Raw genomic sequence first — 11,148 nt, 5'->3', positions numbered from 1 at the left:
GAAGAACCAGCTCTGGAGCTGACCCTCGGGCGGCTGAGCTGCTGTGCCAACAACATGGAACCATCCCGAGTGGAGTCTATGACATTTTTTGGGTGATTCACGAAAACAGTAATGTTTTCAGAAGTGCAGTTTTTGAGTCTGCTGTGTTGGCAGGGATCAGTAGGTGGTCTTTACACCTTCCTGGATCTGGGGCAGGAGACAGAAAACTATGGGTGGGGCAGGTCTGTACCCCGGCCCCCGGCCCCCGCCCCTGTCTGTTTTGCGAATAAAGTTTTATTGGCACCCGCCCTTGCTCACGTGTTGTTTATGCTCCATCTAGGGCGGCTCTGTGCTATCACAGCAAAGACTGTCCCCACACAGCCAATATATTTACTTCCCATCTTTATGGGAAAAAAGGGGACTGCCCCTGGTTTCAGGCCTTCTTTCCGGAAACTTCACATTGTACCCCACCGGGGACGGTGCACCCACAGCCCTGCGTTCCACACGGATCTCCGGCCGCACAGCCCTGGGAGGGTTTCACGTAAACATGCGGTGGCGCGGGCCACTCGTGCCCTTCACCGCTGGCTGTGGAGCCTTGGCCGTGGCGCACGTGTGCGAATTCTTGCAACGGTGAGACTCTCCAACTACCTGCTTCCCAGAGCCACGAAACACTCCTGAAAAGTCACGAACGCCCTATGTGACAATTAACAAGGAGACCAAAACGCCACATTTTGTAGACACCGAATCACACATTTGTTCATGTGGATTTTGTTGTGGCCTTTGTGGATTTTGCAGCCGATATGTATCTGGATTTCAGAGCCTGGCCATTGTCACTGGTCTCGGGGGACAGTGGTGTCTGGGGGGTGAGACAGCCCTGTCGGCATGGGTCGGAAGCTCACCTGCCCTAGGAGACGTCAGACTCACCTTCTGATGCCAGTTGGCACTAACTGCACCCCCGCTCCCAGCCGATAATGGCCCTGGAGTCATGGATGTGGCTGGTTCCCCCCAACAAGGCCACTCCCAAGTCCATCTGCCTGCTTAACAGGTTCCCGTTGGAAATGGGGCAGGAGGAGGGCCTGGTGGGAGGGTAAGCCTCCAGGGGCCGGAACCCATGAGATGGGCAACGCAGCTGAAACAGTCAATCTTTGCAAGGAAAGCGCGATTGTGTGAAGAACAATAGTCTCTGAGTTACCGGCGGTCCAAAGACGGCTGCAGCCCTGAAAGTTAAACATTTGTTGTGCTTTCCATCAGTTTTGGTTTTCCATCTGCTTTCACAATCACGCTGGCTTTGTGGAGTTTTCCCCTGGAGGCTTTTGATCTGCTTCCTTTTGCGACTTGCTGGACACAGAAGCTGGAGTACAGCGAACACCCAAGTGAAACTCAGTACCCAAAGCCTCATCTCACGGTCCTTGGGGCAGGAGCACTGGGCTGTGCAGCAGTGGTCCCCTCGGACATGGAGACGCGTGGACAGCAGACTGCAAACCTTGCCTGGTCTCGTTGCCTCTGAAATGCATGTGTCAGAGGCTGAATTCTGGAGCTGTGACCACAGGAAGGACACCATCCTTTAACTTCTCCAGCACAAAGACTCCGATGCTGCAATCTGGCACAAATAGACTGTGAATTGTCTCAATATCTGTTACCTGTCCTTCCTCAGTAGTAGAATCCTGAATTGCAGCCATCCGGAGTGTGAGTGACAATTCCCGTCCTCCCTTGCAGCCAGGTATGGCCATGCGATGAATTTCTCACCAATGGATGGCAACTTCCAGGAAATGTTCATGAAGGGTAGAGATGTGTCAATCTCTTCCGCCTCTTCTAGATCTGCTGACTGGAATGAGGATGTGGTGGCAGGTGCTGCTGCAGCCATTCTGGACGTTGGTGCATGAATACGACAGAAAGGGTGCAGGACTCTGACCCCAGAGATTCCCACTGGACCATACCTGGACCACCTTACTCTAGTCTTGAAATGAAGGAGAATTACTGTATTTTGCTATGTTTAATGTGCACGTTTTTGCCCAAATTTTTGCGGGAAAAATAAGGATGCCCATAATACATGGATATAATGATTACATACCATGGGTATAATAATCCCGTGTATAATATGCACAGAAATGTGGGTGCGCCTTATACACAGCACAATACGGTAACTATGTCTCATTAAAGTCACTGCTATTTTGGATTTTCTGTCACTGTGGCCAAATCTAATCTTCACTGATATAGAATATAGGACCAAGAGAAACAAGCTTCAAGTAGTAGAACTGAAACACGGCAGGGGCTTAATGGATGTGGTCAAATATTGTGTGCCGGAGGTCCGGTGACCCCTTTCATGCAGAAACAAAGCCTCGGATAACAAGGGCCCCCGGTTGTTTTTGTTGAAAAGCAGCTCATGTGCTGAACAGGGGTTGAGGTAGAAGACGTTTATAGCGTAGAAATGCATTACTGCTTCTCGCTGCGTCTAGCAAAGCCCTGGGAGAGGGACAAAGACTTGGGCCACCACAAGCCAGTGCACGAGCCAAGTGACAGGGATGCAGCTGTGCTAATAGACACCCTCTGCCTGCAGCCGGCAGTCCAGGTCACCGAGAGCTTGGTAATTTGGAGCCTTGTGGGGCCGAGAAAAGCAGCTGCGGCATCTCTCCAACGTCAGTCCTTGAGATGGTTTTGTGTAAAGCAGAGCACTTGGCAGAAAATAAAACCTGTGGCCCAGCCTAGCGATGTGTGGGCCTTGTGGCCAAAGCCATTGTAAGGGGATGCCTTCCCGCCCCAGCCCATTGCTCAGACGCTCGAGGTGGGCGGGCACTGCCACATGAACTCAGCCCAGAGGCCACCCAGGCGAGGCCGGACTCCTCAGCGTTCTGAACTTTCGTGACAGACAGAATGACTGAACAAAACTAGATCAGAAATCTTTACATTTTGGAGAAAATTGTCCTGCCAAAGAAACCACTGTCTAGTCTGAGAAAGCCTGGGATTGTCCAACCCCAAAGCCATCCCTGGAAACACCCACCAGGAAAACAAGCAGCGTGAAACCATGCGGCCCAGGAAGGGCCCAGCCTCTGAGACCCACGTCTGTCCGGTGTGGCGGCGAGAGGAAGGATGGCCACATTGCCGATGGCGTCTTCACGGGTCCCGCTGGCGCGCTCACGTGCATGGACCCCGGAGGACGTGTTTATGTGAGCAGGGTTTTTATAGCAGGTGGGCCGTCCTCACTCATCTCCCCTAGCGTGGGTGTACGGGACACGGGGGACTTCTGTTTAGTGTAAGGAGGTCAAACCCTGCGGCAGAGCCAGGTTAGAGTTCCTCTGAGTGGACAGGGGTCTCGGGGACATGTTGAGAATTCTGCCACCCATGGGGAGACAAGTAACAAACCCCAGGATGGGTGAGGTGAGGAGGGGGTTCCTCTGTGGGACTTTTGCCTCTAGATTCTGTCTCAGAACAGACCCTCCCTGGGGCCCCGTGTCCCCTTGTGGTCCCGTGCCTGGCTCCAGGCTCTGCTCACACGAGGTCCCTTGGAGACTTCCCACCACCCATCACAGTGAGCACCGCAGGTTCATTTTGCTGGGTTTCCCCCGCTCCAGCTGCACTTGGACCAAGGGCAAGAACCCCTGTTTATCTCTATTCTATTTTCAGGCCCCACAAGCAGTAGCTTCAGAGTGTGAATTAAAGCAGAGCAACAGCCCAGAGCCAGCGGATGGCAGGCCAGGCACTCAGGAGAGCAGGGCCAGGGTCAGAGCTGGCGTTTCAGAAACACATTACCCACTCCCCCCGCCCTGCCCCGCCCCCCAGCCCCAGCTCAAGCTCACTTCCCCCAGCCTGTCCGAGAGCACCAGTTTTTAAAATGCAGGCTGTGAGCTCCTTGGCATCTGGGTGGTATTGCAGAGTGGGTCCACGCAGGCTCCCTGCCCCTTGGCATGGTGGCATGCTGGGTGGATTCCTTGTCCATGGTGGGGTCCCTCCTGTGCCCTGTGGGATGTCCAGGAGCATCCCTGGCCTCCACCCACTGTGGCCAGCAGCACCCTGCTCCCTGTTGGAACAACCCACAGCGTCTCCAGACGTTGCGCCGAGGCCCTGGGGGCAAACCGCCCTGGCTGAAACCACTGGCCTACGGAATGAGTCTTAAAAATACAGCTTCCTGGAACCTCAGTGGACACTGACTTCTGGTTCATGAAGCTGGACTGGCCAGGAAGGAGTTGTTTTGAGCTCTGGAGGAAGGGTCGTGAGGAAATCCACGCAGATTCTCAATTAGCTGTGAGCCACGCCTGTGAGCTCCCTGCTCAGAGCCTCAGAGCCACGGCTGCCTTGGAGAATGGCTAAAAATGCCTTGGTCATGGGCCTGGGGCTTCCATGCAGGAAACTGCCTTCCAGAGGCAGCCTGGGGCTTGCCGGTGGAAATGTGGGCACCAGACCAGCTGCCCAGCGGCAAAGGTCAGCTGGCCTGGACACTGGGAGATCTGTGCTTGGCCAGCATGTGGGCATGCAGGAGCAAATGAAGTGCCACTTTCAGCTTCTTTGCCTGAGAGGTCTTCTCTGTTCCCCTGCCCTGACATCAGGCCTGTCCTGGGCCGCGGAGCAGCTGCACACCACAGACAGAAGGGCTGCGCTTGGACCCCAGGAGCGTCCACAATGCTCCCATGGCCGCGTCTCTGGGCCAGCTCTGTCCTCAGTCATTAGAATGCACACTCTTTCCCGTCCCTGCTCTTGGGGAGGGACTGACGTGAGCAGGCAAAGAATCACTTCCTTTGGGGCGGGGGCTGGGGACTGAAATTTTGCCCAACTCTTCCTTCTGGCCAGCCTGGCTGTGGGGGGCTGATTAATGTCAAAGCAACAACAAGGAGGGCGCTGAACCCTGAGAAATCACGCAGATGTGCAGGCCTGCATGTAACTGATTTCCGTGCCCAAGTCTCGTGTCTTCACGGGGACAGTCAGCGCCCAGGGCAGGACTGGGTCCAGCAGCCCTTTCGAATTGTTACTGGTGGCGGCTGCTCTTCCTGAGCACGCAGCATGCCAGGCACCATTGTGTTTAATCCTTCCGGCGGGAGCACTGGGCAGGACAGTGGCCACCCCTGTCTGGACCAGGAAGCTCTGGGGTAGAGTGGGCTGCTGACACTCACGCAGCTGGTCAGCAGTGTGGGGCTGAGGGCCCGGCTCATCGGATGCCCTGCAGACCTGCCTGAGCTGGGGCTCCTGTGGACCGAGTGATCTCACAGCACCGGCTCTCTGGGCCATGGTTCAAAGGCCAGGCCACGGCCCTGGGACTGGTTATTTTCAGGATAGGGTTTGGCCGGGATCCTGGGACTGAAATAGCAGCTGCACTTGTGGTCCCTGTGGGGCATTATCCAGGGCTCCTGGTGCCCTTTGTCCCAGATCAGGGGCCTCTGACTCATCACCTCCGGCAGTGGTTCCCAAAGTGGAGTGCCCTGGCCCAGCAGCAGCAGCCGCAGCCCCAGCCGCCCCACCGGGAACTGGCTAAGGTGCACATTCTCGGGCCCCACCGCAGGTGTGCAGAATCAGGAACTGTGGGATGATGCCCGGCAAGCCCTCCTGGGGGTTCTGATGCTTGGGATGGCCGAGAACCACAGGCCACAGCGGCCACAGGACCCCTTCACTTCCTTTGCCAGGGACCCGCAGAACACTGCCTGGTGAGCGATGCCAGAGCTGACTGTGAGGATGACCAGTGACCAGCAGGGAGGCAGCACCCCGGGGGGGAGGTCCAGCAGGGCAGGAGTGAGCACAGTCTGGACCTCACTGTTGAACCCATAGGCAGGGGCGCAGACTGCCCCCGTGCTGTGGATGAGGGGTGAGCCCTGGAAATTGCTCGATGTCTAGAACCTGGATGATGTCATCCATGCGGATGCCTCCCATGGGCCTGGATGGCCAGGGAGCGGGCTGACCATGTCCACAGCATCCTCACTTTGCCCTTCAGAGCATCGGAGGCTGAACCGGGCCCCTTCGAGGGAAGATGGGAGGGTGTGTCTGCCGGTGGGGCCTGTCACAAAAAGAGCACGTTCTTTTCCTTTGGAACCAAGACAATTTGCTCTCAAGCAAATGAACCGAGAGGGTGGCAGCCGAGACCTGGGGGCAGTGAGTGGTGTTGGCAGTGAGTGCTGTTGATTCAGAACAGGACCTTTGTGGGGGGTGACCGACTTATAGCTGACAGTTGCTGAAAGCATGCATCTCTCCCCGTGGGGACCCAGAACCCGGAGGCTGCCCCAGGGTGGCTGTGTGGGCGCTCTGCAGGGCATAGGGGAACCTGAAGGGGGCGCTGTCCTGTGCCCCGACTTCTGTCTTCTTAACATCTCAAATGCACCGAGATCTGAGACCCGGGCTAAACGTTAGCCTCTGCTTTGAGTTCATTTTCCACCGCGAAGACAGGTAGTGGAAATGATGCACGTTTCGATGCAGGATGAAACACGCGGTGGTTCAGGATCTGCATTCGTTTGCAGAGCTGCTGGCCCCATAAATCATTCCTTTGCAGAGATGCCATTAGCGAATAATTCAAGGCTCCTAATCTTCAATCAACCACGATTAAAGGACTTTTGCCGGGTGGCAGGGAGATGCCACGTCTTTCAGAAAGCCGGCAGAGAAATCTGCGCGCACCATCCATCTTTACTTTGAAAAACCGCCCTTAACTAATAATTCCAGATGGAAGGAGTTTAAATCAAGCATGGGCTTGGCAGGATCAGGGCAAACTCTCAATAACCGTAAAGACTATTTTATTGCAAACTGTCTCCGGGTGGATGACATCCATCCAGGTTCTACATGTCGGGCGATTGCCAGCGTTCATCCCTCATCCGCCGCATGGGGGGCAGTCTGCGCCCCCTGCCTACTGGTTCAACAGTGAGGTCCAGACCTGCATGTTCTCAGCGGGACGACCAGGCTCTGGGCCAGCCCTGCAGCCTGTCTCTCCCACGCTCTGCCTGGAATCCTACATCCCAGTCATGCTGAGGTTTCCGGGCTCCCTCCTTCTTGGACTGCAGGTGCAGTCTGGGGTGGCCTCGGCCAGCAGCCAAGTCCAGGCCAGGATTCTCTTGTGACACCCCAGAGCTCCTCCCACGCCCCCTTGTGTGGCACCAGGGAACTATACCTCCCCCTGGCCTGTCTGCCTTCCCCTCCCACCGTAGGCCAGCCCTTTGCAGGCAGGTGATGTGTCTTAATCCCCTTATCATTTTCCGAGGCCTCTGCACCTGGCACAAGGCTGCTGCTTCATCAGGGCGTTCGAGGGACAGGTGAGTGACAGGTGAATACAAGCCCCTTATGCAGCCTCAGCTGGCTGGCTCTGTGTCCGAGGCAGAGCCCGGATCCCCGCAGGGCCTGACTTCATGCCCCTGAAGGACCGTGTCTGTGGCCACGCAGAAGGGGACTGTCCCCCACACTGGGGAACCTAGGCCCCTCCCAGTCAAGGCGGCCAGGCTTGCTGTTTCATCTTAACGCGTCATTGTCTTGGAGCCTTCTCCTCCTGCGATGGGTGGGGGTCTGGTTAGTTTTAAGGTTCTGACACGTGTTAGGCCAGTGACCCACAGCTCACCCAGCGCCCCTGGCCACATCACACTGGGTCAAAAGCATGACAGAATTTAATCTCTACCTTGGGGACAGATTTTAAAGTCACATTTGAGTGGCAGGAGAGAGAGGAAACAAACCACCTCACCTGCTGGTTTCTGAAGCGCCTGGCACGCCCACAGCGTGTTGGACACCAAAGGGAAAGTGGCTTTTTAAATTTAGTCCGTTTTGAGTATCTGCCAAGGAGGACAATCTGGGAGATGACAGGGATTAGCAGCTTCGTGGGCAGCCTCCCAGAAGGTGGCCAGCCTGTAGTCACCAGAGCTGCTCGGCTGTGAAAGGCCAGAGTGATTCGCCGTGGGAGGTGGGGCGGTGGGCCCCCGGAGCGGGCCCCGGAGCGTGCCAGCGCCCAACTGCACAGCACGCACACGGGCTGCCCCAGGGGCTGGGGCAGTTCCCAGCTGGGGGAAAGATCGTGGCCTGGCAGGAGGGCTGGTCTAAGGAAACATTTTGTTGGGCCCATTTGTCACCAGAGGCAAAGTGCAGGACATTGCCTGGAAGGGGGACATTTTGGCAAAGAGAGCCACATGATTCTGCACGGTCAGGCAAACGTGAGTCGACCCCATTCCAGTGTGAAAAAGATTTCTCTCTCTGGGACAGAAATGCCCCCACTGCAGTTCACACCTCTGGCCCTCTGGGTGGGGCTCCTGGACATCGTTCTTTGGTGAAACTCCCAGGTGCACAGCCCTCGTGGGAGCACTGGGCAGGGATGGGCACCGCGGGTCAGGGGACACGTGTCCCTTGGCTCAGTCCCAGGTATGCTTCACACGGCTGGCTTCTGCCTCGCTGGTTTTTGCTTCAGTTAAGCCATTTGTTTCCTTCCCTGTGTCTGGAGCACCAGCCTTGTTGCACCCTGTCCAGGTGTGTTTTGAATATCGGCTCCAGCTCCTGCTTGTGGCCAACATGGTTAAGTGTGGCAGGGCCTACCCGGCCGGTGCTGTGTGGGCCAGGAGAGACGTAACGCCCTGGGGGTGAGGATGACAGTGAGCTCCGTCTGCTGTCTGATATCTGCCACCGCAGGGTTTTGCTGAACAGTCACAGGCAAAGGACGTCCCTGGCCTCCTGGGTTCTCTGGAGCAGTGGGTGGGCTCATCTGCCAGTGGGGAGTTTGTAGCCACGGACAGGGTTGAAATATTGTTCTTCAGAGGGGCAGCGTGTTTTCGGCCATTAACTCCCCGTGGTCCCAGTCCCGAGGGGCATGATTTGAACCGTAATGGGCACTCCCTGAGGCTGGAGGGGAACCCCAGGGGAGGCGTGGGTTTGATTACAACCCTCAGCAGGGCGTGTTTGGAAGCTTCTGGAGAGCGGGCAGTTAGTCACCAGGCAGAGCAGCACGGGTCTGGTGTAGCTGTGCCACCACCGTCTGGGCTGTCAGAGTTGGTCTCTCCCGAAGGGTGGCAGGTGGCAGCTGGCGTCTGGCAGCTGGTGGTTGGGCGAACCAGCCTTTTGCTTGAGCCGGGCCACTACCCTGGGCTCCTGAGAACGCTGGCCATGGCCCTGAGTCCCCGCACCCTCTCTACGCCTCACATAGCCACTGCCGCCGGCCTCCCCAGCTGCTCCTCTTAACGACTTCCTTGAAAAACTCAGTTTATGTATTTCCTTAAAATACATGTGTTTAAAAAGCCGACCTCCCCACTCTTTTCCAAACAACGAACTTGCGGCACTGGCTCCGAATGAGCAGAAACCTCGGAAATGTAACCGCAGACGCCTGGGTGTCGCTCGGGCCTGGAAGGAGCTGGCAAGCGTGACTCTGTCTCAGATCAGTGAGAGCAGTGAGGTCACAGGGCACACCGTGACCCAGCATTGGAGCGCCCCACAGACACATGGAGACTCACGACTGACCCTGACCGCAGTGGTGACCTCAGCAGGAGCCAGCGCTGCTCAGAGAAACCCACCCCTCCCTGACCAGCTGTCCTGACCCGTTTGCAACCGTCACCTGCAGGAGCTCAACCAGGTTTCCCCAGTGAGTATCCAAAAGCCAAAACCCAAAAGCCCCCTCAGGCTTCCGTCAGGGGAGGAGAAAGGCGCCCCTCTGAAATACCCCGGGCGCTCAGGTCTGGACGTGGGGCCTCCGCTGGGGACACTAGTTACCTGGGGTCTGACCTTCTGGGTTACCAGCGCCGCAGGCACCTGGAAAGGGAAACACCCCCTGCCCTCCCCTGGTCCCATCTGAGGGGGACAAAATGACAGAGACACGGTGCCAGTGCCAGTCCAGAGGCCCAGGCCCCCTGAGCCTGGAACCCCTGCCGCCTGCATCCCATTGAGCCCAGGCCCACCATAGCCCCAAACCGCCCTCCTCTGGCCCCTTGCCTTCTGGGGGCCTGCGCTCTCTGGAGCCCCCACTTCCAGGAGGGCCAACCCCTGGCACCAACAACCCCTTAGTGCAGCCTCACTCCCAACATTTGCTCTACCTTTCCCAACAATCGGCTTCGCTGAATTAAAGGCACTTCCATCCCTGGAAATAGCAGGCTCATTAAATATGGCAGAAAAGTGCTGGAATTTTTTCAGAAGTCCTCACGTTGGCTTTTTGTCAGACTTTATTTAATTTTGGAGAGAGGGGAAGGGAGGGAGAAGGATGGGGAGAGAAATATCGATGTGAGTAAGACATGGACCAGTTGCCTCTGGTAGGCACCCTGTCTGGGGACCGAACCACAACCCGGCATGTGCCCTGACTGGGAATTGAACCTGTGACCTTTGGCTTTGCAGGATGATGTCCAACCCACTGAGCCGCACCCGTCAGGCCAGCATGTTGGCTTTGAGGACGAGCTGGTGATCGAAGGCGCAGGCTGTGGGGTGAGGCTCCTGGGTGTAAATCCAGGCTCTGCCGCTGACCTCGAACAAGGTTCCTCTCCTCTCTGGGTCTCCTGGGGAAGAGGGGTAATAGCAGTGCCCATCCCCCAGGCTCGTCCGAGGGTTAAATAAACTCACGTGAGGCCCCACAAAGTCCCTGCAGACGCACCCACGCAGACGCACATGGGCAAAGCAGGACGTGGCTGGGAGGCTCACTGCCACTCCAAAGGACCTCCGCCCACGGCCTGTGTGTGCAAGGGGACAGGATGGAACCCTCCACCCGTCTCTGCTTTGTTTTGTTGCCAAACAGAGGCACTGCCCGCTTTCCACTCTATTTCTTCATGAGTAAACTCGCTGATCCCAAATGCAAACACACACCGGCCGGCACAAACAAGCCCCTGTTTTCTGCACATACCGCGTCTACAATAACTGGGCGAGGGACAGGAAAGCTGGCTGAGACTCGGAAATCGCTGCGGGAGGCAGCTGCAGGCCCCGCAGGTCCAGCCGGCTTGCTCCTTCTTCGTCAGATTGTCCATCCATCCATCCGTTCACTGTTCATTGGTTCATTCATTCACTCTCATTTGTTAATTTATTTACTGTTCATTCATTCATTCACTGCTCATTTGTCCATTCATTCAATCTTTTATCAACCAAATCAATTCATTCATTTATTTCGATCGTTGGCTACCTATCTCATTGGTGTCTTTCTCTCCCAGATTCTGGCCCCTTACAAAAGCTCTGGTTTCTGGTCCCAGAGCTGCTGTGCCCTGAGAAGGACAGGCTGCCCCAGCAGCCCCTGTGGCCCAGCCAGCCCCCTTGGCCTTGCCTTCC

The sequence above is a fragment of the Desmodus rotundus genome, chromosome 6 (genome assembly GCF_022682495.2).
Source record: "Desmodus rotundus isolate HL8 chromosome 6, HLdesRot8A.1, whole genome shotgun sequence".
NCBI classification, from domain to species: Eukaryota; Metazoa; Chordata; class Mammalia; order Chiroptera; family Phyllostomidae; genus Desmodus; species Desmodus rotundus.
This window is presented reverse-complemented; position numbering follows the sequence as displayed.